Below are 25,467 nucleotides of genomic sequence, written 5' to 3' on the forward strand. Positions count from 1 at the left end.
AGGCCTAGAATCAAGTCTTGATTTCTGACTCTGTCCAGTGCTACTGTTGGTTAATTTAGTTGGCAAGGCGGTTGCCAGTTAGCATGGAGAAGAGCAGGCGGTATTGTTCAGGTGTTTGAAAGCTGGTATTCTAGTCTCCTGTTCTCAGATTGGATTTCCTTTGGCACATGCAGGAGGCAGATGAGTTTAATGATTCACATTGCCTCTGCTGTCCCACTCAACATCGAATCTGGTATAAACAGCCAAAGAGTCTTTTGCTGGTGGTAAATTCTCTTAGATTAGACATTTATGGAATGAGTTGTTGGCATCTTCAAGCACAAATACTATGGCACTTCCATATATTCATTTTATCAGCCTGTTATAGTGACTGTAGGTCCCAAGAGAGCTTTCTTTCCTTGAGTTACAGGAAACAGCTGCTCCCTCTGTTTTCCATGTCCAGTGTAATTCGGAGGGGAATTTTTCAGAAGAAAGACTTACTTCCTCCTTCCCTAAATTTAAATGAAGTCGTTCTTTCCTAAATGCTGGGAGCCGGCTTATTTTAGGCACTTCTTGAAGCAATGAGCTCAGAGAGCTAGGGAAACAATTCCCTATAAACCACCTTTTTATTGAGGTGGATATTCTTTGCCTTGTTGCAGCTGGTATTCAGTGCAGATGACCATCTCCAGTTTTACTAAAATGGTACTTTTTAAATTTAACTCTGCTGTGCACCCTGATTGCATAGAATTAATTTAATTTGCTGTTTGCTTGCCTAGGAGAATAACTGTTCTTGAGAACACACACGTCTGTTTTGTTGAAAATGGAGCTTATAAAAATAAAAACTTACATCTGACTAATCTCTCTACTTCAGTTTTGTATGTGAGAACATTGGAGCCATGACTTCAAAATAGTTTTGCTTTGGCTTTGCAAATAATGTTTGCAGTCCAGAGTTCATGGTCCACTTGATCAAAAGGCACAGTGGGTGAGAGGGAATGATCAAGTAATTTGCCAGATATGAGGGATATTCTGCATTTGGAAGTTCCAATTCTGTGCATTACGTATAAGAATATCACTCCTGTGTGCAGAATCTGATTCTTTCAAGCTTAGCTGTTCCTAGTACTGTACCCAGGTCAGTAAAGAATGGCTGCCTCCTTTGTGACGGTTATTGGTGTAAGCTGCTGCTATGGATATGTGATTCCTTTGTAGGTGTAAGTGGGGGGGAAAAAAATGAAATTACTGGCAACATATTTTTATTTGTAACTCTAGATTTAAAAGTATGTCCTGCAACGGTCCTTGACTTCAGAAGCATAGTGCTTGCACTTTTTTCTTTCCAAATACAAAATATCCACAACTAGTCCCTTGTCCCCTAAAAAGTCTGTACCCCCAACAGTACGCCCAATAGCTGTATTCCAAATAACAGTTTTCATCCCCTCTGTGATGTTGGGTTAACTATTGCTCCCTTACTACAGGAAAACATACGATTTAGCTGTTGTTATTTTTTTATTATCATTTTATTAGTTGGTCTAATACCAGATTTACCCGAAGAACCTTGTCTGCCTATAATTTACCTGTACTTCTGGTTGCCTAGGGGTGTAACGAGAGAATTTGGCAACACTAGGAAGGAAAAGATGCTGTGGGCAGCTGTGGGAATTTTTCAACCAAGTGCATAGTGAGGCAGGATGTCATCTTGTGATCCCTAAACTGGCAGAATTGGAGGAACCCAGGAGTCTGGGGAGTGCTTTGTTTTCTCATGACTCCTCCTGAAGCTAAATGGCTGGGGTGAGGGTGTGTGTGTGTGGGGGGATTTGAGACATAGATTATGTAATATGGAAAGAAGGCAGAAGTAAGACTTGTTTCTTGAATTAGTTGCTGATGAAAACCTGGATGTAAAACTGCTCCCTTTTAGAATAAGGGAGCCACTTTCTCCAAGCATGAACAAATATTATATGGGTGACTGGGGGGGGGGAAGGGTTTGTGGGATGGGACAGTTAGAAGTTATTGCTTTTGTCTTGCATCTGAGACTCATGTGTCCCATCAAGAACTGCCTTCTGTAAACCACATCATGTTACAACAAAGAAACATTGCCTTGTGCTGCTAATGTTAATTTGGAGGCATCTGTTTACAAGCTGTCCTGACCTTGTGCATATTGACACTGTTTATTTGTATAACCCCAAATGGGTGCTGTTTAGTCTGTGGGAGAAATACCACGCGCATATAGATATCTGGCTCTTTGTCTGCCTACTTCCTGAACCCCTGTTGCCAGTGCCTTCACATTTTTCCTTATGCCAGCACCTCCTAGCCTGGAATAAGCTGTTGCTTTGAAAGAAGTGTTATATACCAGCACAAGTGGAAGCACACTAGAGGTTTCTCACTTCAGTATATAGTTAAGTAGCATACCTTTCAGTTGTAGACAAGCCTTGAAAGATCAGTGCCCCTAGGCCTGATTGGAAGCTGTCTGTGTGCCTTAGGTTTATCCTGTCACGTACTAGACCTCCATAGTTGTTAATCCACTAGTTTAACATAGTGCAGGGCTATATATAATTCCTTGTTTCTTTGTTGGACATATATTGTGTCTCCTCTGGCCCTGCAAGTGCATACATGCTTCAGGGGAAAGTGAACCGTGTAAACACTTTGACTCCCAATGTCTCTGCAGTGTCAGAATATTGCACTGCCTATAGCTTTTGGCCTGAATAATATCTTAAATTTGACTGCAGCTCCCCTGCAAACCATAACTTGGGGATTGTTTGATGCAACTAATTGTTCTACCCTGGTCAGCTTCATTTTGTTGCTGGGATTAAGTTGGTCTAGTACAGATTTAACCCATTAAGTACTCTGCATTTTTCACATTTTAGCAGGTCTTCAGTTTGCCCTGACCTTTTGATCTGCATTTTTCAGATGTTTGCTTTGACCTGACCTGTAATTGCCCTTTGTTCTCTGTATTCAATCAGTTCTCCAGGAAACCTACTGTTTGGGAGGCTGTGTTCTTTTATATGAGTCAGTGTGCTGGAAGTAGATGACAGTGCACAGTGCTGGTCCTTGTTCCGCAACAAAAAGAAACAGAAGGGAAAAGAAAGCATGTGGTAAAAGAAGGTTAAAATGGAACATGAGACACCAGTGAGAGCAGCAAGGGGCAAAGTGTAAAATGGCTGCTGTGCAGTTGTCTGGAGACCTGAGTCTGGTTTAGGAGCTGCTCTTAGGAGTTTTTTGACCTATTCATAGAGTATGCAGATATGGGTAATGTATTACATGAGATTTGAACTGCAGCGCATCAGAATCTACCATTAAAAGTCAGTTTGACACACAGGCTAAATGCTCTCCTAGAAATACTTTCTGCTCGAGTTTGTCAGCTGTATCTTAGAGTACTTCTTTTGTGAGACCTCAGCACTGGAGTAGGAATTGAGCCCTTACTGAAATGTTGGAGTTGGTTGTTCACTCAAGTTTTTCTCCCAGGTATTTGTCAGCTTTTAAATTTTAATAGGAGCTTTAGGATGTGGACTGGTGTGAACACTGACCTTCCCCGCCCCCCCCCCCCCCCAAAAAAAAAAAAAACACCACCCAAAAACAAACAAACCAAAGCAAAACACAAAACAAAAACCCAACTATCCCCGAACAAAAAAACATACTTTACTGGAAGAAGCAGTGTGTTGGTTTGACCTGGCTCCATAGCATCTGTATAGATTGCATGCTTCAGCAGGTTTTGGTACTTTGATTCAATCAGCTATTAGATAAAAGTACCAGAAAAAAGCCCTGCTGAAGCAAGTGATCTGCCGTCTGTTGAATGGGTGTGTGGTTTTTAAGTTAACTTTCTCCCAGTTCCAGTTGTAGGGCAGGGTGGCACCTGAGACAAACTGGTTTGGAGACGTATGGACTTGTGTAGGCAGTAGACCATGGGCAATTTCCTGGCATCTGCCAAGAGGTGGTTGCATACCACAGCTTGTGCATCTTGGAAATGTTTTAGCCTTTGAGGTACCAGCCTGTCCTGCCTTCTGTCAGACTTCAGACTAATGTGGCTAACCACCTCTCCAATTCAGCTGAGGAAGTAAAAGTTCTGATATGAAAAATAAGTAGAATTGTGCGGGGGAAGGGAAAGAGGAAACACTGAGACCTTTTATGGATCAAAAGAACTTCACTGTTTCTCTCTGATTTCACTTTAGATCAGGGATTTCCAACCTTTTTGAATGTGGGACTGGATCATGAACTTTTTATCACCCAGTGGACCGGCCAAAGGACGCCCCCATTAAGAAGCTGCTGAAGGGCTGGGGGAGGGACAAGGGGTGGGAATGAAAGTAAACAGTGTTTACTTTCATTTCCTGTCGCAGCATCTTGGGCCTCAGAAAATGGCTTGGCGGGCCACATGTTGGACAAGCCTGCTTTAGATTATATGTATGTATTGGAAACTTATGCCCACCTGGTCAGTTCTCTTAGAAAAGAACTTGTGCATTACATGAGCTTAAAGAACCTGTTCATAAAATATTCCTTGTGTGATGTTATTGACTTAGCCAGTAGTGACTTCTTACCTGTATTACAAAATCAGATCATAACATCTCTTAAAGTCTGTAATACTGAGCATAGTTTGGACTCTTTGTTCCCGTCTATGTAATAGAACACTAAACTGGACTTTGTACCAAGTTTTGTCGGCAGGCCCCGATATGGAGGTAGGTATGCTGCAGACTGTGCTAATGGTATAGAAAACAGCAATATTGGTGACACTCTTGTGGTCCTTAATATATGAAGGATCCAGTTCCTAAAGACATGTGAACATGCAGAAGCCTCAGCTTTTCACCTACAGAAGTTGCCTTTGTAGTGTGTGTGTGTGTGTGTGTGTGTGTGTGTGTAGAAGCCAGGTTCATTTTGTTTTTGTGGTTTGACTTGTGTATTTTCTGATAGTTGGGTAGTTTTTTCTCTCTCCCCCTCTCTCCTCTTATGCTAATTTAATGTATCCATTCATGATAAATTGTGATGGGACCTTTTTTTAGTAGTTTATTCTTATTTATTGACATTGTGTGGCTAAGACAGCACTCTTTTGAACCCTGGTGTGACTCCCATTCGTGCCTAATTTTACATAGTTTGGATTGTGCAGAGACATTTGTCTATCATACCAAAACATTCTGGAGCTCTGACTGAAACCTTGGGTCTGAGTCTCTTTGGGGTATGTTTATCGCTTCCAAATTTTAACCTGCCTGTTACTAAGTCTTGTTTCGTAGCCCCTCTCCCATGCAGAAACGTTTAATTTAAGTATAGTGATTCTTTAATCCCAGGCTAGGTGGCTCATGTACTGTAGATGAACACCCAAATGAGGCTTTTGTTGATACTGATAATCCATGTAGGACACCACAAGCTAATGATTTTAGTGCTGACAGTTCTTAAGTACCTTCCCACAGTTTCTCAGTGTGCCTGGAAGAACAGATGTAATTTTCCTGTAATGTCTTGGGGAAACAATCATACTGGTGCAGCACAGGGTACCCTGGGACAGGTCTTCAGAAATGAACTGTGCATTCATGCAGCACCATTGCACATGTAGTAATTTCAGTGTGCTTGCTCACCCCGGCTTCCAGAAGAGTCTGGTTACCTGAGTGCACTTGCAAAGATGTAACACTGGTGTAAGCAAGGGCAAGTGAGAGAGGAATTGGATTCCTGTGGTGCCAAAAGAGCCTTGTCTGTCTTTCAGGTGAGCTATGCTTTTACTCCTTATACTGATTCCTCCAGCTGTAATAGTCTTCTGTACTGTTTTGGAGAACTGCTTGCTAACTAGAAGGGCAGAAAACCCTTTTCTAATTACGTTACTTATACATCCATGAATTGGTTGTAGTTTTATGATGAGTGGTGCTCCTATTCATGTAATTCATGTACTGATTGAGTTGGTACTAGTACTGTCAAGTTTTTTTGTGGCCTACTAATGTATATTTGGCTAAAAAATGACAGTGGTTTTTGGGGCCTCGTGTTACTTGCTTGATTCTAGATCAGATTTGCTCAACTTTGCAGCATTAGTAGCTGCAGATGTTTCCAGGATTACTTCCATTTTCAGATCTTTTAGGGTGGACCCTACTACACTTGTTGGTTCCAGGAACATATACTGCAGACTTGAAGTGCTCTGTGGCAGAGTTTGCAAGGGTTAATTGCTCCTTACATTGTCAGTTTGTTTGGTTTTTTTTTTTTCTTTTTTTGGTTATCTTTTAAAAGAGCAGAAAGAAGGTGGTCAGGTCACTCCTCCCTCCCTCACCCCTTGCCCAGGTTTGTGAACATAAAAGGGGAGGCCCTTACCTGCCTCTCAGTTCCTTTATAATAAGTGCTTATGCCATAGAAAGGGTGCGGGTGTCTTTTGGTTTGTTTGACCTTAATGCTGTCAGTTTCTTTCTTTTTGCTTATCCATCTTTTAAAACAGCAAAGAAAGAATGATTGTGTCACAGGCTAGCCAGGGTCATTTCACACCCTACTGAAAGAGCAGGTTTTTCATGTCTCCTTGATGAAGGCTGACATTAAGTCCAGCATTGATTATTTTTTTTTTTTTGCGGGGGGGGGGAATCCTACTCAGAAGTGTATGCAGAATATAAATTGCATTGTTTAGTGCCAAGGATTAGATAGTTGGTAGAGTGGCTCAGTTTCCAAATCTGCCTGGGTTAAGGTTTATGACTGGTTTAGCACAGCTGATCATTTTTATTTTATAAGTGGCACTGCAGTCACCCAAACAGTCAACAGTCTAGTGGAAGGACCAGGGTTGTGAAAGGTTAAACATTTAAACAATAAATATATTATACTGGTTATGCATTACTGGTTAATGTTTAGGGTGGGGCACAGTCTGGTGGGGGAAGGGAAGCTGTTCATAGATTCTTAGATGTTAGGGTTGGAAGGACCTCAATAGATCATTGAGTCTGACCCCCTGCATAGGCAGGAAAGAGTGCTGGGTTCAGATGACCCCAGCCAGATGCCTATCTAACCTCCTCTTGAAGACCCCCAGGGTAGGGGAGAGCACCACCTCTGTTGGGAGCTCATTCCAGATTTTGGCCACTGTAATGGTGAAGTTCTTTCTAATGTCCAATCTAAATCTGCTCTCTGCTAGCTTATGGCTATTATTTCTTGTAAGCCCCCGGAGCGCCTTGGTGAGTAGAGCCTCGCCTATTCCCTTCTGCACCCCCATGATGAATTTATAGGCGGCCACAAGGTCACCTCTACCTTCTCTTGCAGAGGCTGAAGAGTCCAGGTGCCCTAGTCTCTCCTCTTAGGGTTTGGCCTGCAATCCTTTAACCATATGAGTGGCCCTCCTCTGGACCTTCTCCAGGTTATCCACATCCCTCTTAAAGTTCGGCGCCCAAAACTGGATGCAGTACTCCAACTGCAATCTGACCAGCACCCGATAGAGGGGAAGTATCACCTCCTTGGTTCTTTGTCATGCATCTGCTGATGCATGATGAAGTGCAGTTAGCTTTGCTGATGACTTGGTCACACTGATGACTCATGTTCATCTTGGAGTCCACTAAGACTCCGAGATCCCTTTCCGCTTCCATGCTGCTGAGCAGGTCATTCCCTAGACACTAGGTGTGCTGGGCACTTTTCCTCCCTAGGTGCAGCACTTTGCATTTCTTCTTGTTAAATCGCATTTTATTGTCTTCTGCCCATTTTGTTCAACCTGTCCAGGTCTGCCTGTAGTTGTTCCTTGCCCTCCGGTGTGTCCACTTCTCTCCACAGTTTTGTATCATCTGTAAACTTGGACAGAGTATACTTCACTCCTTTGTCCAAGTCACTGATGAAGACTTTGAAGATTACTGGTCCAAGGAGCAAGCCCTGCGGGACCCCACTGCCCATGTCCTTCCAGGTCGATACCAACCTGTCCACCACCATTCTCTGGGTATGACCCTCTAGCCAATTTGCCACCCACCGGACTGTGTAATCATCCAAGTCACAGCCTCTTTATTTGTTCACCAGTATGGGGTGGGATACCATATCGAAGGCCTTCCTGAAGTCTAAGTAAACGATATCCACTCCTACTCTTTCATCCAGGTGCTTTGTAACCTGGTCATAAAAAGAGACTAGATTAGTCGGGCATGATCTACCTGCTACGAACCCGTGCTGGTTTCCCCTCAGCATAATTTTTCCTGCTGGGCTCTCACATATATGAGCCTTAATAATCTTTTCAAAGATTTTACCAAGAGTGGAGGTGAGACTGACTGGCCTTAGTTGCCTGGATCCTCCTTCCTCCCCTTCTTGAAAATAGGGACCACACTGACCCTCTTCCAGTCCTCTGGGACCTGGCCCGTGTGCCACGAGTGCTCAAATATTCTTGCCAGTGGCTGTGCAATGACATCAGTCAGTGCCTTCAGTACCTTTGGGTGGAGCTTGTCCAGGCCTGCCGACTTAAGTGCATCCAGTCCTTCCAAGTGACTCTGTGCCATCTCAGGGTCAACGCTTGGTAGTCTGGCACCCTGCTGTTGTCTCTCTACCATCCCATTGTGAGACTTGTTTTGCCCCTCATTTAGGAACACTGAGACAAAGAACTTGTTGAGGAGTTCAGTCTTGTCCCCCCTGTCTGTCACCAATTGCTTTTGCCCGTCCAGTAGTGGTCCTATATATACTACCCTGGGCCTTCCTTTTACTCCCTATATATCTGAAAAACAATTTTTTGTTATCCTTAACTTGGGATGCCATCCTCAGCTCCATGGTAGCTTTGGCCTTTCTAACTGCCTCCCTACAACTGCGAGCTGAGGAGGCATACTCCTCTTTAGTAATTTCTCCCTGTTTCCACTGCTTGTATGTCCCCCTCTTTGCCCTTAGGCTGCTCTGGATTTCTCTGGTCAGCCAAGGAAGCCTCTTGGCCCCTTTTTCCCCCTGCAGTTCAGTGCCTCAGGAACAGGAAGGCAGCAGGGCAGGCAGGTGGGAGGAGGAGGGGAGGGCCCAAGGGGACTAGTACCCATAGCCTGTATCTGCTGTTAAAGAGGGAAAACATTGGTTGGCCTAATGACTCATCAATTAAGCAATTGCTCCTTTACAAATACTCCATCCCAGGGTACCTTGCAGGGGGGCTGGGAAAGCCCCTCACCTGCTGCTGCCCCTACCTGTGGCTTCAAATGGGCTGTGTTGTCTGGTGGGGGTTGCCATGACTTCCTTCCTGTGCCCCCTCCCCCCCCAATGGCTCCCAGCATTAGCTGTGTCTGAGAAGCTGTATAACTGTTTAACCAATATAATTAGAGCAGGTTTAAATGGATATTTTTTTAAAACAATATTTGCATTCCTAGAAGGAGCTCTTTGCGACCATGTGTATACCTCTTTGACTCAGTGTTGAGGTCTGCTGATGAACAGTCTAGTTCTTCTGGGACATAACTGTAGCTCTTTCCCTGCCTGTTCCTCCTGTATCCTAACCTGGGAGTCCCTTTTGGCTTCTGGAGTCTTTGTGCTTCTCACCCTTACAATAAACTAGCTGGGGACACTCTTCCGCCTTAGTTGTTGTATGGATCGGACAGCCCTCTGGGCTGTTGGTACCAAAAACTTGTATTTTCCAGGAATTGGATAATGCTGGTACCACCAGTGCACCTCTTACTCTGCTGAGCCCTGTCTTAGACTTAAGGATTGGTCTTTTGTTTTTCTTTTGCTCTGGCATAAGCCCTACTACAATCTGGTTTGCTGGGAGACATCATGTTTAAAGAAGACTTCCATAAATGAGAAGCCTCTAATTGGCTTTCGCTAGGTGTTTTGTTCAAATTAAATGACTTAATATCCCAATAGTATGTGGGATCTTTTTAATGTTTTTTGGAAAAAACTGAATATAGTTTACAGTGTGCATTCGCATTATGGTGTGGTCCTGAGCCAAAAAATTGTTTGCTGTGAGCCCTAAATTAATCTTCACTTAGCTATAGAAGTCAATATAAAAGGTGTGAAGCTGGTATTTGTTCACAATCTGGTCTCTATGGTCCACAGTTCTCTTGGAGCAGAGGTAGCTAACCTGCAGCATGGGTGCCACGCATGGCATGGGCTGTCTATGTGGCGGATGGCAGATTGGGCAGGGAGAAGAAAGCTGACAAATTTTGGACAAGGGAGCAGAAAACTGACCAGCAGATAGTTACAGGAAAGTTTTTGGAGTGACACTTGGGGAGGGTGCAAGGCTAATTTATGGCATGCCTGCTAAAAAGGTTGGCCCCCACTGTTTTAGAGTCCCTTTAGACTGCAGGACAATTAGTAAGAGCATGCAAGGCTATTTCACATTATGTCTGTTTAGTTGTTTAAAAAAAATCTTTAGGGTTGTCTCTATGTGGCATCTGTAAATTCCTAGTCCCTGTTTCTTTGGAGCATGTTTGTGTTCTGAGATATTTTTGGTTTAAAACGGGGGGTTAGGAATGTACTTAAACCAAACCTGATTTGGATGCAAGGCTTTTCAGGAACATATAGCATCTCTTATTGGCGCTAGATTTTTTTTCTTTTTTAAATTCCTGTTATGCTGTTTTTCTTTCAGATTCTTCATTTGGGTATTGAGCTTTTGTGTTAGCAGTACCTTAAATGGCTTCCATTTTGTGCTGAGCTGTCTTGTATAGCTCCGTGCAGACAAATAGTTTTTTTGATAATATGACCACTTTTGTGCTCTTTGAACTAGAAAGTCTCATGCTTGCTTTCCTCGTCAGACCTGAAGAGGAATGCTTTACATTTAAAAGCTGGTCTAACTTGATTCCATCTGTCTATATTGTTGCTAGACTAAAAGATACCACCTCAAAAATATCCTTGATGTCTCAAATGAAGACATGTAATGGGGCGGGGGGGAAGGGGAGCACTAGTTTTAGACTTGAAAGTGTTTCAATTTAAACTAGAATTTTGAAATCTGAACAAGAGTAGTAGCTAATTTTTGTCTCAAAATCCAAAGAAGCCAAAGGAACTGAAAGCAATGATGCCAGATACAAGCACGATAAAGCCATTCATGTCAGCTAGTTCAGATTCTGCTTGAGCAAATGATTGCAAAGCAGTCTGAAGTGTAGAGGTGTATTAACTATGATGATTCAATTTTTTTTTCTATGTATTCTATGATTGCAACATGAGACAGCTTAGTTACCTACTATAGAGTATTAAGGCTCAACCTGTGTCAATGCATTCGCCTTAAAATTTTGTGAAGTATTTAATGTGATCAAAGCACTGCTTGTGGGTAGGGTGAGACTTGGCCATTATGAAATTCTTTAAAACCATTTTGGCTGGTGTCAGCTGAGGAATTGAGAGGGTTGTGTGCTTCACTGAAGTGGACATGGGTGACTTGAAGAATGGGAACTGCCATTCAGTTCTTTGCTTATAAGTTTCAGAAGGAGAAGCAGTTTAACCATTTGTCACAAAGATAACAGGTCTGTCTTTGTTCTCCTGCACTGGAGTAGGCCTTAAACGTGTTTTACATATAATTGTTGCTTTAAAGATCAGTAGATTCATAGATTTCATATATATTAGGGCTGGAAGGGACCTCAGAAGATCATCGAGTCCAGCCCCCCGCCCAAAGGGCAGCAAGTCAGCTGGGGTCATAGGATCCCAGCAAGATAAGCATCCAATTTACTCTTGAAGGTGTTCACTGTAGGTGCTTGAACCACCTCCGCTGGCAGGCTGTTCCAGACCTTGGGGGCTCGAACAGTAAAGAAATTCTTCCTTATGTCCAGCCTCAAACGGTCTTGCAGTAGTTTATAACTGTTTGACCTCATCAGCCCTTGGGCCGCACTGGTGAACAAACGTTCCCCCAGATCCTGGTGGTCATCCCAGATAAACTTATAGGTGGTCATCAGATCACCCCTGAGCCTGCGCTTGTCCAGGCTAAAGAGCCCCATGGCTCTCAGCCTGTTGTCGTAAGGTGTTTTCCTGACCCCTGATCATGCGCGTGGCTCTTCTTTGGACTCTCTCAAGCTTCTCCACATCCTTTTTGAATTGTGGAGCCCAAAACTGAACGCAGTACTCCAGCTGCGGCCTCACCAAGGCCGAGTACAGGGGGAGAATGACGTCCCGGGATTTGCTTGAGAAGCATCTGTGGATGCAAGCCAGTGTTTCGGTCGCTTTACTAGCTACAGCATCACATTGCAGGCTCATGTTCATCTTGTGGTCAATGATGACCCCCAAGTCCCTTTTGTCCGTAGTGCTAGCCAGCATAGCACTGCTGAGCCTATAAGGGTGCTGCAGGTTTTTCCTCCCAAGGTGGAGAACCTTGCATTTTTTGGTGTTAAACACCATGAGGTTCTCATCTGCCCATTTGCTGAGCCTGTCCAGGTCAGCCTGGATCACCCTTCTGTCTTCTGGTGTGGATGCTTTGCCTCAAAGTTTGGTGTCATCGGCGAACTTGGCCAGTCCACTTCTGACTCCAGTGTCCACATCATTAATGAAGATGTTGAACACTATGGGTCCAAGGACAGAGCCTTGAGGGACCCCACTAGTCGTAGGGCATCATGACAATTGACTTCTGTCAACCACTGCCCTCTGGGTCTGACCGCAGCCAGTTCTCCAGCCAGCAGATCACGGTGGACCCAAGGCCACAATTGGCCTGTTTTGCCATGGGGTGATCATGGGATGCCAGATCGAAGGCTTTTTTAAAGTCAGGATATATGACATCAATCTCTTCTCCCTTGTCCAGGTGATGGGTCACCTGGTCGTAGAAGGAAATGAGATTGGTCAAGCAAGATGTACCGGCAACAAACCCGTCCTGGTTATCCCTTAGGATGTTGGCGTCGGCCAGTCCATTAAGGATGGCCTTTTTAATAAACTTTTCTAAGACCTTCCGCTGGATAGAAGTCAGGCTGATGGGCCTATAGTTTGCCAGATCCACTTTCCTCCCTTTCTTGAAGATAGGTACCACATTGGCCTTCTTCCAGTCTTTGGGCACTACACCAAAGTGCCAGGAGTTTTCAAAGATCCGTGCCAAAGGGTGGGCTACGATACTCGCCAGCTCCTTGAGAACCTTGGGGTGTAGATTGTCAGGGCCGGCTGACTTGAAGGTATCTAGTTGTTTTATTTTGTCAGGCCCTCATGTCTATGCAATACTTTGTGGTTTTTCTTACATATTTTGTGTGAAATTCAGTGTTTAATTCAACCATAATTTTTATCCATTTGTTTTGGCTGATCTTTGAGTCTTCCTTTGACTGCATTAAGTTGTGCCTGCTTGTTTCATTTCTGTAATGTTGGGCATTATATTGATATTTGTGCAATGCTTGGGTAAATTTATGGCTTACTGCCTTAACTCTTTTGTAGCCTTCATGCAGTAATTATGAATTTCCCTGCCTATCCATCCCTGTGTGCTTGTACCGTACCTCTTGGACATGAGTGACCTGCCAAAGTTCTATAAACCTAGGAAAACATCCGAGATGGAGAGCTGATGGTGTCACTTATAAAGAGGTTGCCTAACACTTTTTTACTGGCAAAATCTTCTTTTAGTTGCTTAGAACTCTGTCACTTTAGCTGAGTAGGCAGACATTTTTTAGGGTGAATCTTTTTGGGGAATGTCAGCAAAAACAGCTAAGCCATTTTGGAGAGTTCCACTCTTCAAAGCATAGTATTTTTCTTTGTTAAACAAATCAAAACAAAAAACCTCCCTGCAAATGGTTTGATCAGGAAGATGAAATCTCCTGTATAAGAGGGATCATGTAGTGCCAGGGCATGATGGTGGTTGTGGGTTCTCTTGGTTTGTTTTTTTTTTTAAAAGGCTGTGGTTAGGCCTTTTTTGGAGGCTGGCCACAATGTTCTCCTGAGTGCTGTAATAAGCAGTGCTTTTCAGCTGCAAGACGCATTGCATGCACTCTGCCTCCACAGCGCTTGCTGAACTTTTTCTCTCCTGGGGCTGAGCAGAACTGCTCCTGTACTATATATACATAGGGCTGCTTCTTGGCTGCAGCACTCCAGCAGGGAGGTTCTTGCACAAATGAGGAGGAGAATGAAGCCTGACTTGAATGCAGAAGGATGAACAATGGGGACAGGTGCAGCCCTTGGGAAATGGCAGGGTGAGACAAAAAGAGAGGGGAAACTCACTAGGGTACAGAGAAATGGCAGAAGGGCCTGAGATCACTGGGATACACTTCTTTCTAGAACCTGAGTTGATTCCAGATTCCTGAATCCTCATATTTTCCTCCTCCTGGTGTCTAATTCATAAGTCCACTAAAGAGTCATCTCTGAGAGCTGGTCCATGAAGGAGAATGACTTGCTGCTGAAACCTGATAAATGATAGTGTTCTGAACAAAAGGTTCAGCCCTACTGACATGTGGTTGCAATTTTTAGGCTTTATAAAGGAGAATAGTGGCAATTCAGTCAATTTAGCCTTGGTGCCTAGATATGATAGTGATAGAACCTTGTATTGCTTGGTCATGCTGTTCTCCATGAGATAATTGCCTCATTCCATGTTGCTTTACTTCTGCTATGAATGAGGGGGACAGTTATTTGGGACTGAGGGCCACATAGGGAGTTTGAACTGTTGTGGGCCAGGTCAGGAGTCTGTCCTCCCCACCCTCCCTGCAACAACTTATCAAAACTTCCTGTGGGGCTTTCGGCAGGCAGGAAGCAGTGTTCAGGAGTGGGATGGGCAGGCAAGGCCAAGCCACTGCCTGCACGCTCTGCCTGGTGCAGGGGGTGTATATTGGAGTGTGTGTGGTGGTGGTGGTGGGGGGTGCTACCTGGGCTCTAGGTCCTTGGAGCCAGCCAGTGGAGGGAGAGGGGGTGCATGCAGCATAGCTTGTCTGGGTGATGAGATCTGTGGATACCAAGCCCTACCCAGGGCAGCCTGTGCTGCCCTCCTGCCCATGCCCACTGTACTGCAGTGTGTGGCTTGTAGTGGGCTGTTTCTGGTGCAGTGGTAGCTGGCTGGGTGCTGCTCTACTTCCTTCACCTCCAGTGGGAGTCGCTTGGTTGACACCCGCCTTGCAGGGGTGGTAGGACAGGAGCAGGAACATAAGGAAGGAGCTGCTGCTGGAGATGAGGGGAGCGGAGCAGCACTTGGCTGGCTACAACTGCGCCGGAAGCTGCATGCACTGACGGGTCTAGGCCTGGGCCAGCAGGACTACCCTGCTCCTGCCATGCCATTTCAAGTATGGTGGTGGGGGAAGCTTCAGCTGGGCAGCTCCTGCTTCAGTACTGGCTCTGCCTCCAGCTCCCGGATGCCTTCCACCTGCTCTGTCTGCCTGGTTTGATGAACAGCCAATTGGGGCTGGGCAGTGTGGGTGGACTACAACTGGGAGCTGGAGGCAGGAGCTACCTGGCTGAAGCTTCTTTGCCCCCCCCCCCAAAAGCTCAGAGCACACAGCAGGGGCATGAGCAGGAGGAGGAGCCATTGCTGGAGGTGAGGGGAGTAGAACAGGCCTGCTGGCCCTGACCCTGGCCAGCATGCTTAGTACCCCTCAGGGTTGTTCTTGGTGTGGCTGCAAATGACTGGGTGTGCAACTCTGTTCCCCTTATCTCCAGCAGCAGCTCCTTCCACTCCTGCTGCACTGCTCTTGACAGCGATCCGGAAGCTTCATCCAGACAACTCCTATGGAGGTGAGGGGAGCAGAGCAGCACTAGGAACAGTCCTGGCTGGAGCTTCATGCACTGGTTGGGAGCATGATGCCGGCTGCCCTAGTGGGAATGGGTGGGGCTCGGCTCCATGCAGAGCTTCATGAGGGCAACCATGGGCAGGATCCAGTCAGTTGGCAGGCTGAATCCAGCCTAGGGTCTGTATTTTGACTACCCCTGTTCTAGGAAAAGTACTTGCCATGTAATTTTGGCTAGTGGTTGCATTCCTTTGTAGAGTGCACACCTTGAGACTGCTGGGGCCTGATTTGCAGTCCTGAACATTTTATTTCAAAGGAAGTCACTAGGAGCTGTGCTTTGAACATCAAGTGCTATATAATGCTAACCCAGAAAAGAGTGCTTTGAGTGTTTCAAGTTGGGTAGGTGTCATAAGTGGATGCTGTCTATTTTTGTTGTGGTTGGGTTTTTTTGGGGGTGGGGTGTAGTGGGGTATATTTTTTTTGTTTTGTTTTGTTTTTTTTGTCCCTACTATGTGTCTGCCTCAGGCTTTATAACATAGTAAAAATCAAAGTGTCACTTAAAATAAGTGAATTCACTGAAGCAGATGCCACAAGGGTGAGTGCTGTATATAAATAATCCAATTTGTATTGTTCAGTTCAGGGTTTGAATGCTATATAGTAATAAATGCATGAGGTTGCCTGAGACTGGGAAGTACTGAGAGCTGCATAAATCAGGCACCATTTATCCTGTGTTTTGGATACAGCATGAGTCCCATGGAAAAATGTATTGTCATGTGATTCAAGTCTCTTGTAACACATGAACAAACAACCTTAATTATGGCATTGACCAAGTGATTTGCAACCTTAACTTTTGAATATTCCTTCGTATTTACCACACTTGTTCTCCATTGAGTGAATTGTGTTTAAAAAAAAAAAAAAAAAAAGAAATTCTAAACATATTACTGTCAGGTATTGTGCCTACCTGGTTATAACCTAGTTACTAGCATGGCCTGCCTTTCTGGCTATATCAGAAATACTGGGGTGGTGGGGGATACCAACTTTGTTTTAGCTTTATGATACTGCTGCCCTGCTGCCAAACCTGAAGATGCATGGGGAGCCCCAGGTCCTGTGCCTGATCACAGGGGCAGAGCCAGGCTTTGGGGCCCAATCCCAGTGCGGAGGGGCTGGTGTCAGGCCCCCAAGACTGTCCCCCTAGGGGGTGGTACTGGCCCCCTGGGGATCCAGTCCTGGTGTCTGGTGCCGCTCCTTCCCACACTCCATGGTTGTATCTGGATAGAGCATCAGATACGGATTTTATAGCCAGATTGGTTGCTGGAGTGGATGGTGATCTTGTCATTTTTGCATGTGTGAGTAGGTGTTTTCCTGCTGTAGCGTCTACCTTGAATACAGGTAGCACTGAGGAAGTCAAGAGGATGCCAAGAGTGAGCCAACCTAAGCATGTGAAAGGAAATACCCTTGATAGTGTGTAAGATGTTATAGAAGTGCCAGGCTCTGTGGAGCAGGTCTTGCTGACCGGAGTTCTGCTTTTCTGTCTGGCTTCCTCAGAGGCTAATCAGTCAGCAAGTAGAGGGAATGCACCACCCCTGTAGAATTTTTCTCAAATGTTTTCTTGTTCAGTGTTTCAGAACTGTATTTTGTGGATAGTGCAGCTAACAGATGAAAAACTTTCTACCTTTCCTTGGCCTGTGTATAGGTTTCTGACTTTGCCTAGCTTGGACATTTCCTTACAAAGTTGTCAATGTAGTCTTGAAGTTTCAGACAAGGTTTGTACATATTTCCCGCCCCCCCCCCCGATTATTGAAGTGTTACTGTTGTGCATAAACTGTGTCCTAGCCATCCCTTTATAGAGAAATAATGCGTGCGTGTTTGGATGGCTGAGATTAGTGAGGCCTGTTTTTGGAATCAGAAAATATTACAGGATATGGGGATTGCATTTTCAAATGCAGGTTCTATTACTGCAGCAGTGAAATCAGCTGTGAGGGTGGCCTTCGTTCTCTAGTACAGCCTTCTCTTATTATCCAAAAGAGATTTTAGGCAAAATAAAGCCATGTTTTTACGCCATTCTCTGCTCTGTGCACAGGACCAGCTGGCCTTGTAAATTAAGGTAGTGACAGTCTTTCAGACCACTGAGGTAAGAAGTCAATGCCACAAACGCATGTAAATTAATTATGATTTTTCATTGTTTGTTTTGATATTAAACAAATACGGAAAGAAATTCTAAGGATGGGGCCTGGATAATAGCTGCTGTGCTGGAGGTGATTTTTCAATAAGCAAGAAAATGCTACAGTAATATTAAATGCTGCAGCTTGTCCTGTGCATTGTTCTGTGCATTTTTAATTGTGCTGGGGTAAGCCATATTTGCTTTAAGGAAACATGAAATGCATGTCAAAATTTCCTCAAGGGAGTGAACTGGATGCCTTTTGGCATTTGTTCTGCTGCAGTATATGACTTTTTTTGTACAATGGAAAACAAGAATTCATGAAACATTGTTTAAATTATGTCACTTGCAAGTAACTCATTGCTGACTTATTTTATACAGATGTAGTGTTATGTGGGAAGTTACATATTTGGAAACAGTTGAGGCTTCCTTGTTGAGATTATTGTTCTGCAGGCTTGTGATTTGCCTGCATATATTTGAAACTGTTTAATCCCTTGTACCAATGTCTGTTCTAGCCTCCCTTCTTCATAACCCTTCCAATTTGTCATTTTTTCTGGAGCAGTGTCACTTCTGTTAGTAACAGTGGGAACTTTTAATATAGATGGAATCCCAGCAGTTACTGTCACTTAAAACACAGCTAGTGGTATTTTGAGATGATCAAGGTCAGGGATGTCCAAATTCACCTAGCCCCACATGCCAGATCCAGTTTGTATCTGGAGCATCCAGTTGATACCATGTGCGACTTCATAGACTTTTAGGGTTGAAATGGACTCAGTAGATCATCAGTGATGCTGGCCTGTTCCTGCTGCTATACTGAATGACAGGACACATGGCCCTGGAGTTGCTGGAGTAAAACTGAACCACCGACAGTACTGGGGCCCAGATGAATAGGGGTCCACAAGCTGTATCCAGCCTGTGGGTTGTAACTTTGATACCCCTGGTCTGGAGGACGTAACTAAAATACTAATTGTCATTAGCTTCTCATCTACATTGGCAGTCTTCTGGTTGCTGACATTTGTACAGCTGTATCAGTGAAGAAGCTTCAGAGGAAAAGGTGAGGACATGGACAGATGAACAAATTTTTACTGAGAAAATGAGGGGATTGATCATGTCAGATGGTCTGCAGTAATTTTTCGTGTGTCCACTCTGTCTCATGGTAAGTGGAAATTAAACCACAGTAGATTTATCCCTGAGTGAAGTAACCATTAAATTCAGGGAGTTAACTTTTTTGTGTTGTAGGATAGAGTAGACCCACAGAAATTATTGTGGGACACCTGATGTGGTAATTCCCATTCATGTTGTGGGTAATTCCCATTCATGTTGTGGCTTAGCTTGTTGATCTGTTCACACACTGTTCCCAGTAGTGTAATATAAGAGAATTAAGAAAACTACTTTAGCTGAACAAGAGATTCTTTTGTGAGGAGAAGGTGGTGCTGTTTACATTTCATAGATTAACATAGCATACGAAGCTGTGTGTAGGACCTGGAAGGATAGTATACAGGAGTCTCTAATCGCTCACTCTTAACAAACTTTTATGCCTTTCAGGCAAGCATGATAAGTACTTTAAAGGTAGAATGCAATGTCTGGAGTATCCAATATTAGTGTTAGATTGTTTAAAGGCTGAAGGAGGTTTATTTAAAAAAACAGAAACAACTGCACCGCCGCCTCCCCCCCCCCCCCCCCAAACTGACTTTATATAAAACTAGACCAGCCAGTGAGCCATGAATGGCCTCATTTTGTGCATTTCCGTTTTAAGAGATTTGCAGGCCCAAATCTGTACTACTATTTGCTGGTTTAAACAGTTGATATGTACCATGACAAACATGGAAAAATATGTTCTAGAACATACGCTTTTAACGGCATAAGCCTTCCTGTCAGAGAGATTTAACATCATTGTAGAAATAAAGTGCATCCTAGGAGTTTTGGAAGTTGTCAGTAAAGCACCCTGTTGCCCAAAAGATGGATGATCTTTGTTTAAAAACAGCCCCTACCTCCCCAAGAAAAAAACAAAACCCAAAAAACCTCCAGTAAAACCGTGGGTGCCATGTGCCAAGATAGACGACCTTAGAATCAAGGAGTAGTTTACTGATACCTCTTACATATATGTAACTAGCAATCCATTATTGCCTTTATTTACTCCTAACGTTTCTTCCAGTTAGGTAATTATGGAAGTCTTTCATCATTCATTTTTCATCTTGGGCCAGGCCTGTATTAGAAGCTTCAGCTCTTCACAGCAGTGTTAGTTAATGAATTCTTATTGACTGTTTGATTATTACTTGCAAAGGAAACTGTTTTTGCCAGTAAAATCTGTCTGCACCGAGTTAAACCTGTGTACCATTTATAGCATTTTTAAACTTGGCTCTGAAATACTGTAGTAGTGGAAGGGCACAAAGTATAAATAAATGCCCCCCACTCCAGTCTGAGAAGCACCAGGTTATGAAGAGAACAGGGTAGCGTAGCATCTTAGAACATAACTGGTTCAAAAAGGCATAAGCTTTTGTAGGTGACAGCTTGCTTTATTACCCTATCCTGCTTTCAGACTAACATGTCTAAACTTGTCTTTCTACTTGTGGGGTACATAGCGAATTTGTGTCTGTGAGGAGGCAGGGAAATGGAGGAAAAAGTAAAAAGAATAGAGGTGCCATAGAGTTCATTGGAAGTTGCTTGAAAGGCTAAAGTGGTTGTAATGACACACTTTTATTTTTCTTTTTTAAAACCATAACAAAATAAATGTGTTTTGTCAATGAAAATCATGATAACTTCTTTTTCCATTTTAGTTTTTCTTTAGTTTAAAACAAGGGTCTCAAACATAGCCTGTGGGGTGGATCCAGCCTGAAGAGCTGTGATCTGATTTGTGGGTCTTGGATTAACACCTGCATGCTGGATGCAGAGCAGATCAGGCTTGTGTGTTGGACCTGGTACTGCAGACACTGCTTGTGAGACAGGGTTGGGGCAAAAGGTGTGTGGGGCACCTGCGTTGGACCAATCATGTGCGCTGGGTTTAGGGCTGGTCCAGATTGGGCTGTGCCAGAGCCAGTGCACAGGGCTGTCTAGGCAGGCACTGCATGCAATGCATGCCCTGTATTGGCTTCTGGTGCCAGGAGTTAGCACCTGCAGAACTGGGTGTAGCCACTGTGCCTGATGTACTATGCAATGGTCCTGCTGCAGGTAGGCTAGATAAGTTTTGACCCCCTGGCTTAAAAAGTATGAAGTGAATCAGCTGTGTGTTCCAAAAGGTCATAACATCTGTGTAGCAGACCTTTTCTCTTGGGAGCAAAAGATGTGTGTAGTGTCTTGTCTTCTTTTAATTAAAAAACTGCCCACAAAAACCTGCTTGATAATAGGGCTTTAACTGTCTCCTGTGTTTAAATCATTAGGTGCCAGTTTTACAAAAGCAAATGCTTATTGGATGTGAATCTTATAATGAACAAATACTGTACTGTTTCATTTAATAAGTTAAGCATTTTTAATTGATGTCTATATAAACTTCTAGAATCCTTGAAATATGCTACTCAATGGAGAAAGTTTTTGTAACGTGTATTAATGTTTCTGTAAAATACTTCTCCCTTGCAGTTTTTATAGGTAATAGAAGACCCAAAGGTGACTGAAATAGGTATTTCATATTCTGTGCATTTTGTTGCTAGAGTATATGATAGTCTAGGCAGGTAGGCAGATCAGATCTGTTCTGGCACATATATACCACTGGCTGCTTAAATTTTTTTTCTGATTTTGTTCTTTGGCTCAGTCCCCCTGCAGAACAGTAATGCTGCTGTACATCTCCAGCAAGCCTGTTTTAGCTTTCAATGTTAGTGCCTTGCAGTCATCAGCCTCCACAAGTAAAATCAATTGCAGTTGTAGGTTTCCAACCAAGCCACTTGAGAATGAGCAGTTCTCTCATAGGAATAGTTGCAGGTGTATTGCTTGTTTTTTTGGCTGGAAAACGAAAGTAGTTTAAGGTAATTAAAAATTATCAGTACAGTTGTTGCTTAAATCCCATCTGAGTTCATCTCTTAGAAACTGCTTCATAGAGAGCTGTAGAAATTGGGCTTTTCTTGGGTGCTTGGAAAGTTAGTGCACATTACAACTATAATTCCTATTACAGCAGAGGACCTTTGTAGGAAGATTAAATAGCCCAGTCTGTGACTGTACTAATTACTTGAAAGATCGGGAAGATCTGTGTATGGCTCATGAGGTGTGATGCTGAGCAGTGCATCTTGTGGTGGTTGTAACATACTGGACTTCAGTCCATGTAGGTTCAGATGGTCTCTGTGAGCAAGGTGACTTACTTGGTTTTCAGACCAGACCTGAACTTTTAGGAGCTTATTGAATATGCTTTTAACAGCATGTTGTTTGCCTGTTACCCACAGCAGGCAATAGTGTTGAAAGCCTTTCTCTCTTCACCAGTTGGCTGTCACCCTTTTGGACTGAAATGTACTAGTAATAGGGCCTATTCATAATTTGTTCTGCAAGATAAAACAGCCTGCTTTTGGTTCACAAGTACAGTCACATTAGCCTGCCTTGAAGTGAAACTTTTAAAAGGGACAGCATGGGTCTATGAAGGAAGTGGTGTCAAGATTAGAGCATCTTAAATGATTGTCATCATTAGGCTTGATTCCCATGTAAAATATATCTTTTTTTTTTTTCTCTTCAGATATTTTTTTCAATAAAAATAAAATAAAAATGAAGGTCAGAGGGTAATGTCGTTGAAGAAAAACGGAACACACAAGGGTCAGCTCTTATTCAAGGTAATTGTCATAAATTTTACCACTTTGTGGGTCTGGCCATAATACTTCCTCATGGAAATGCAACTTTATTGTTGGGTTTTCCTGTGCCATTTGGGACCCATGGCGTATGAGCATATGTTGCCATTCAGAATCTCGCTTTTCTCATTGTGATGGTTATGCTTGCAGTTGTGTTTAATTTGGAGCTTCTGCATATCCTTTCACTACCTTGGCTTGTGAGTTACTTATACAATTTATGCACCTGTGCTAAGATGAATGCATTGGCTTATGTTGACATAATTAGATGGGGACTTGATTATGTGATTTCAGATGCGCTGGAACCTTTTCGCAGAGTGGCAGTCTTGCATTCACCGATGTAACTAAGAGTAGGAGCAGTGTTCATATGAGATCAGACTTTCTCTGTGCTTTGCCAAATGCAAAATAATCTGACTAAAGACATGTATTGGAAATTCTGTTCTTACTCAGTACTGAGGCATATAGCTAAAGTAACAGCGTTATTTGTATTGCCACTGCGAAAAGAGGAACAGGTCTATGAAACCAGAGAAAACAAATCAGTCTCAGTCTCGTACTATACTTCAAAGTGCCAGGATTCTCTGCATTGTTTAATGCATGCCTGAGTGGTACACAAGAACAGGATAACAAGCTTAATTTCTTTCCCAGCCTCTGCCTCCTGTCTTTCTTGTTGCTGCTACTGGTGAGCCTGACTCTGCAACTTTTGTCAATTAGACATAAGACTGTATTTCATACATCAGTTCTGTGTATTTGTTTAATCATACCAAGCACTGCAGTAAGTCCTGTCCTGCTGGGTATTTGTATTTTGATACTACCCTGTTTTTGAATTTATGCTGTCTTGTTATATGGGCTTGGCACCTTTTGTGGTGCTTTCAAAATTCAGAGTTCGCTCCCCCATATTGTTTGCCTTGGCTCCATCTCCTTACTTTGAGACCATGTTCTGTAATGCACAGAAAACCACTTGATGGGGGCGGGGGGGAGGGAATAAAACCAGAGTTCATGATTTATTTTTATTTTATTTTATTTTATTTTTTAAATCTGTTTGTTCAGTTCCCTCAGTGTCGGGGAGGAATAGTTTGACCTGTACTATGTTATACCTGCTTTGTTTTAGTATAGATGATGGACAATGGTGGATCTTGTCCCAAGGGCCTGTTTATAAGATGAATTTAAGATTTTCCTAAGTAACTGCCTCTTTACTTGAGTGGGTTGACATACTTGCAAAGGTAATCTGGAGAGCTCTGATTGTCTGTGGTCTTGGAATAAATATCTGAGGAATGTTCTGCTCATTTTTACTTTCAACTCGCTGTCAGTACTGTGATAGTTAACTTAGACTTTGAGAGTAGATGTAGCATAGGTGGGTGGTGTTGAAGAGAGAGTATTTATTTCAAATCGTCAGTAGAAGATCTAATTTTGGGGAGTATTTTACACAAATCGCTCTTAGCAAGAAATGTTAATTTACATTTTTCTTTGAAGCAAAATCATTCTTTGTCTCAAAGCAAATGAACATTACTTGTTAATTTTTTTTTTTTTCTGTGGAGATGCTATGGTAGGCACTTTGGAAAGTTTTGGTGCAACGTGATCTCTGATTCTGACTCTTATATCACTTTGCTTTTACCTGTTGCTCTTGGTGTCACACTGGGGTGAATTTCCTCAGTTTTCAAATAAGTCAGTCTTCACTTGAAGTCATTAGTTAATTCTGGAGTTCTTCATATATTCAGTTAAAATGAGCACTCTGCTGAAATATATATTGGGTCTTGAATGTGACTGAGGACAAGTCAGTTGTAAATAAGTGACTAAAGTATTTAACAGATGAGCCTGGAAAGAAGTAGTAGATAAAATGATACCTAACTAGTTGTAGAAATTGCACATGTGAATTCTGAGGCTGAGTCAGCACGGGCCCATTTTTGTGAAATAGCAGTGTTGGCATCCAGGAGTCTTTGGAAGAAAGATGTCAGCTGCATGGAAGCTCTGAGCTGTTGTTTGGGCCAAACAGGATTCTTGGACATTCAAACCCCGCCCCATGGAGAAGGATCTCTTTTTCCTTCTGCCCCTCTTCCCAATCCCATTTCTTTGTGATTTGTGTTGGAGGTCATAGCTAGGCTCTCTCCTACTCCTCCCTTGAATGACTCCTCCATCTGAGTTGCACTTCTTTTCTTGGACTGCTAAATGTAGATTTCCCTTGCTAGTTGCTTATAGAACAGTACTGACCCATATAATGACCTACAGTAAATATAAGTGTCAGTGGAAGTATGTTAGAGATGGTCAGAACTGGTTTAATTAAATGTTAAAACAAGAGACAGTATTGTATTGCTGACCTTTTTACAATGATTTAAAGACTTGTTTAGCCACTTGCTTATGATAGGGAAAATTATAATTATTACTGAACTTGCAAGCTCTTTGCAGGAACTCTTTTTTAAAGTTTTTTATTTGGTCCTTAGCATAATCGAGACCTGATATGGGTGAGCTCCTTTGTGTTATAGCACTACAAATAAATGGTATCAAGCTCAGTGTGTGAGCCTGAAAGGTGTATACAGCTTTAAAAAAAAGTTACTTTAAATCAGCAGCTTTTATTTTATAAAAGACCTTCTACTTCCCTGTTGCTGAAAGGCAGCCTTGAGAACCTGAATCTTTGACGGAGGATGTGATTTAAATTTCAAGCTGTTTAAAACTAAAATTAAAGCTTTACCTCTCAATCATTAGGGAGAACTGTTTTCATAAAAAGCATCCACACTGTCCTTCTGAGTACAGGCTGAGATTCCCCATGTCTGTTCTCTTCAATATGGGGAAGTTTTGTTTTATCCTGCAACTACTGGGGGGAAATTAAGCTGTTTTGAGGGGGAAATGCCCCTAAAGAAGCAAAATAATGACCACAACTTGGTCTTTTTTTACTGCTCACCTTTTAATAATGCCACAGAACTTGGATCTGGTCTACTGCAGAATGAATTAGGGTTGCTTACGTACTTATGAAGTCCTTCAAATTCCTGAATAAAGTTATTCTTTTATGGGGCTTAGGTAAAATAAGCCTAGAAATAAATGAAAGGTACAAATATGGTCACCTTGGGAGAATAACAAGGAACAATTTAGGGCAATTGGAATAAAATAGTTTCTCCTTCAGATGCTTGTATATATGAAC

General features: G+C 43.0%; 1 protein-coding gene across 14 annotated transcripts in view; it reads left to right on the forward strand.

The window, feature by feature from the left end:
- Positions 1–25,467, forward strand: part of BRD4 (bromodomain containing 4) — a 140,912-nt gene that overhangs the window by 20,254 nt on the left and 95,191 nt on the right. For 10 of the 14 annotated variants that reach the window (XM_090061425.1, XM_090061427.1, XM_090061428.1 and 7 more), the window contains exon 2: positions 22,232–22,325. The exons of the other annotated variants lie outside the window; for them this stretch is intronic. The gene's annotated coding sequence lies outside the window, so the exon portion shown is untranslated. The remainder of the gene's footprint in view (positions 1–22,231; positions 22,326–25,467) is intronic. 14 annotated transcript variants of the gene reach the window in all.

The sequence above is a fragment of the Crocodylus siamensis genome, chromosome 8 (assembly GCF_052110815.1).
Source record: "Crocodylus siamensis isolate JL-2025a chromosome 8, ASM5211081v1, whole genome shotgun sequence".
NCBI lineage: Eukaryota > Metazoa > Chordata > Crocodylia > Crocodylidae > Crocodylus > Crocodylus siamensis.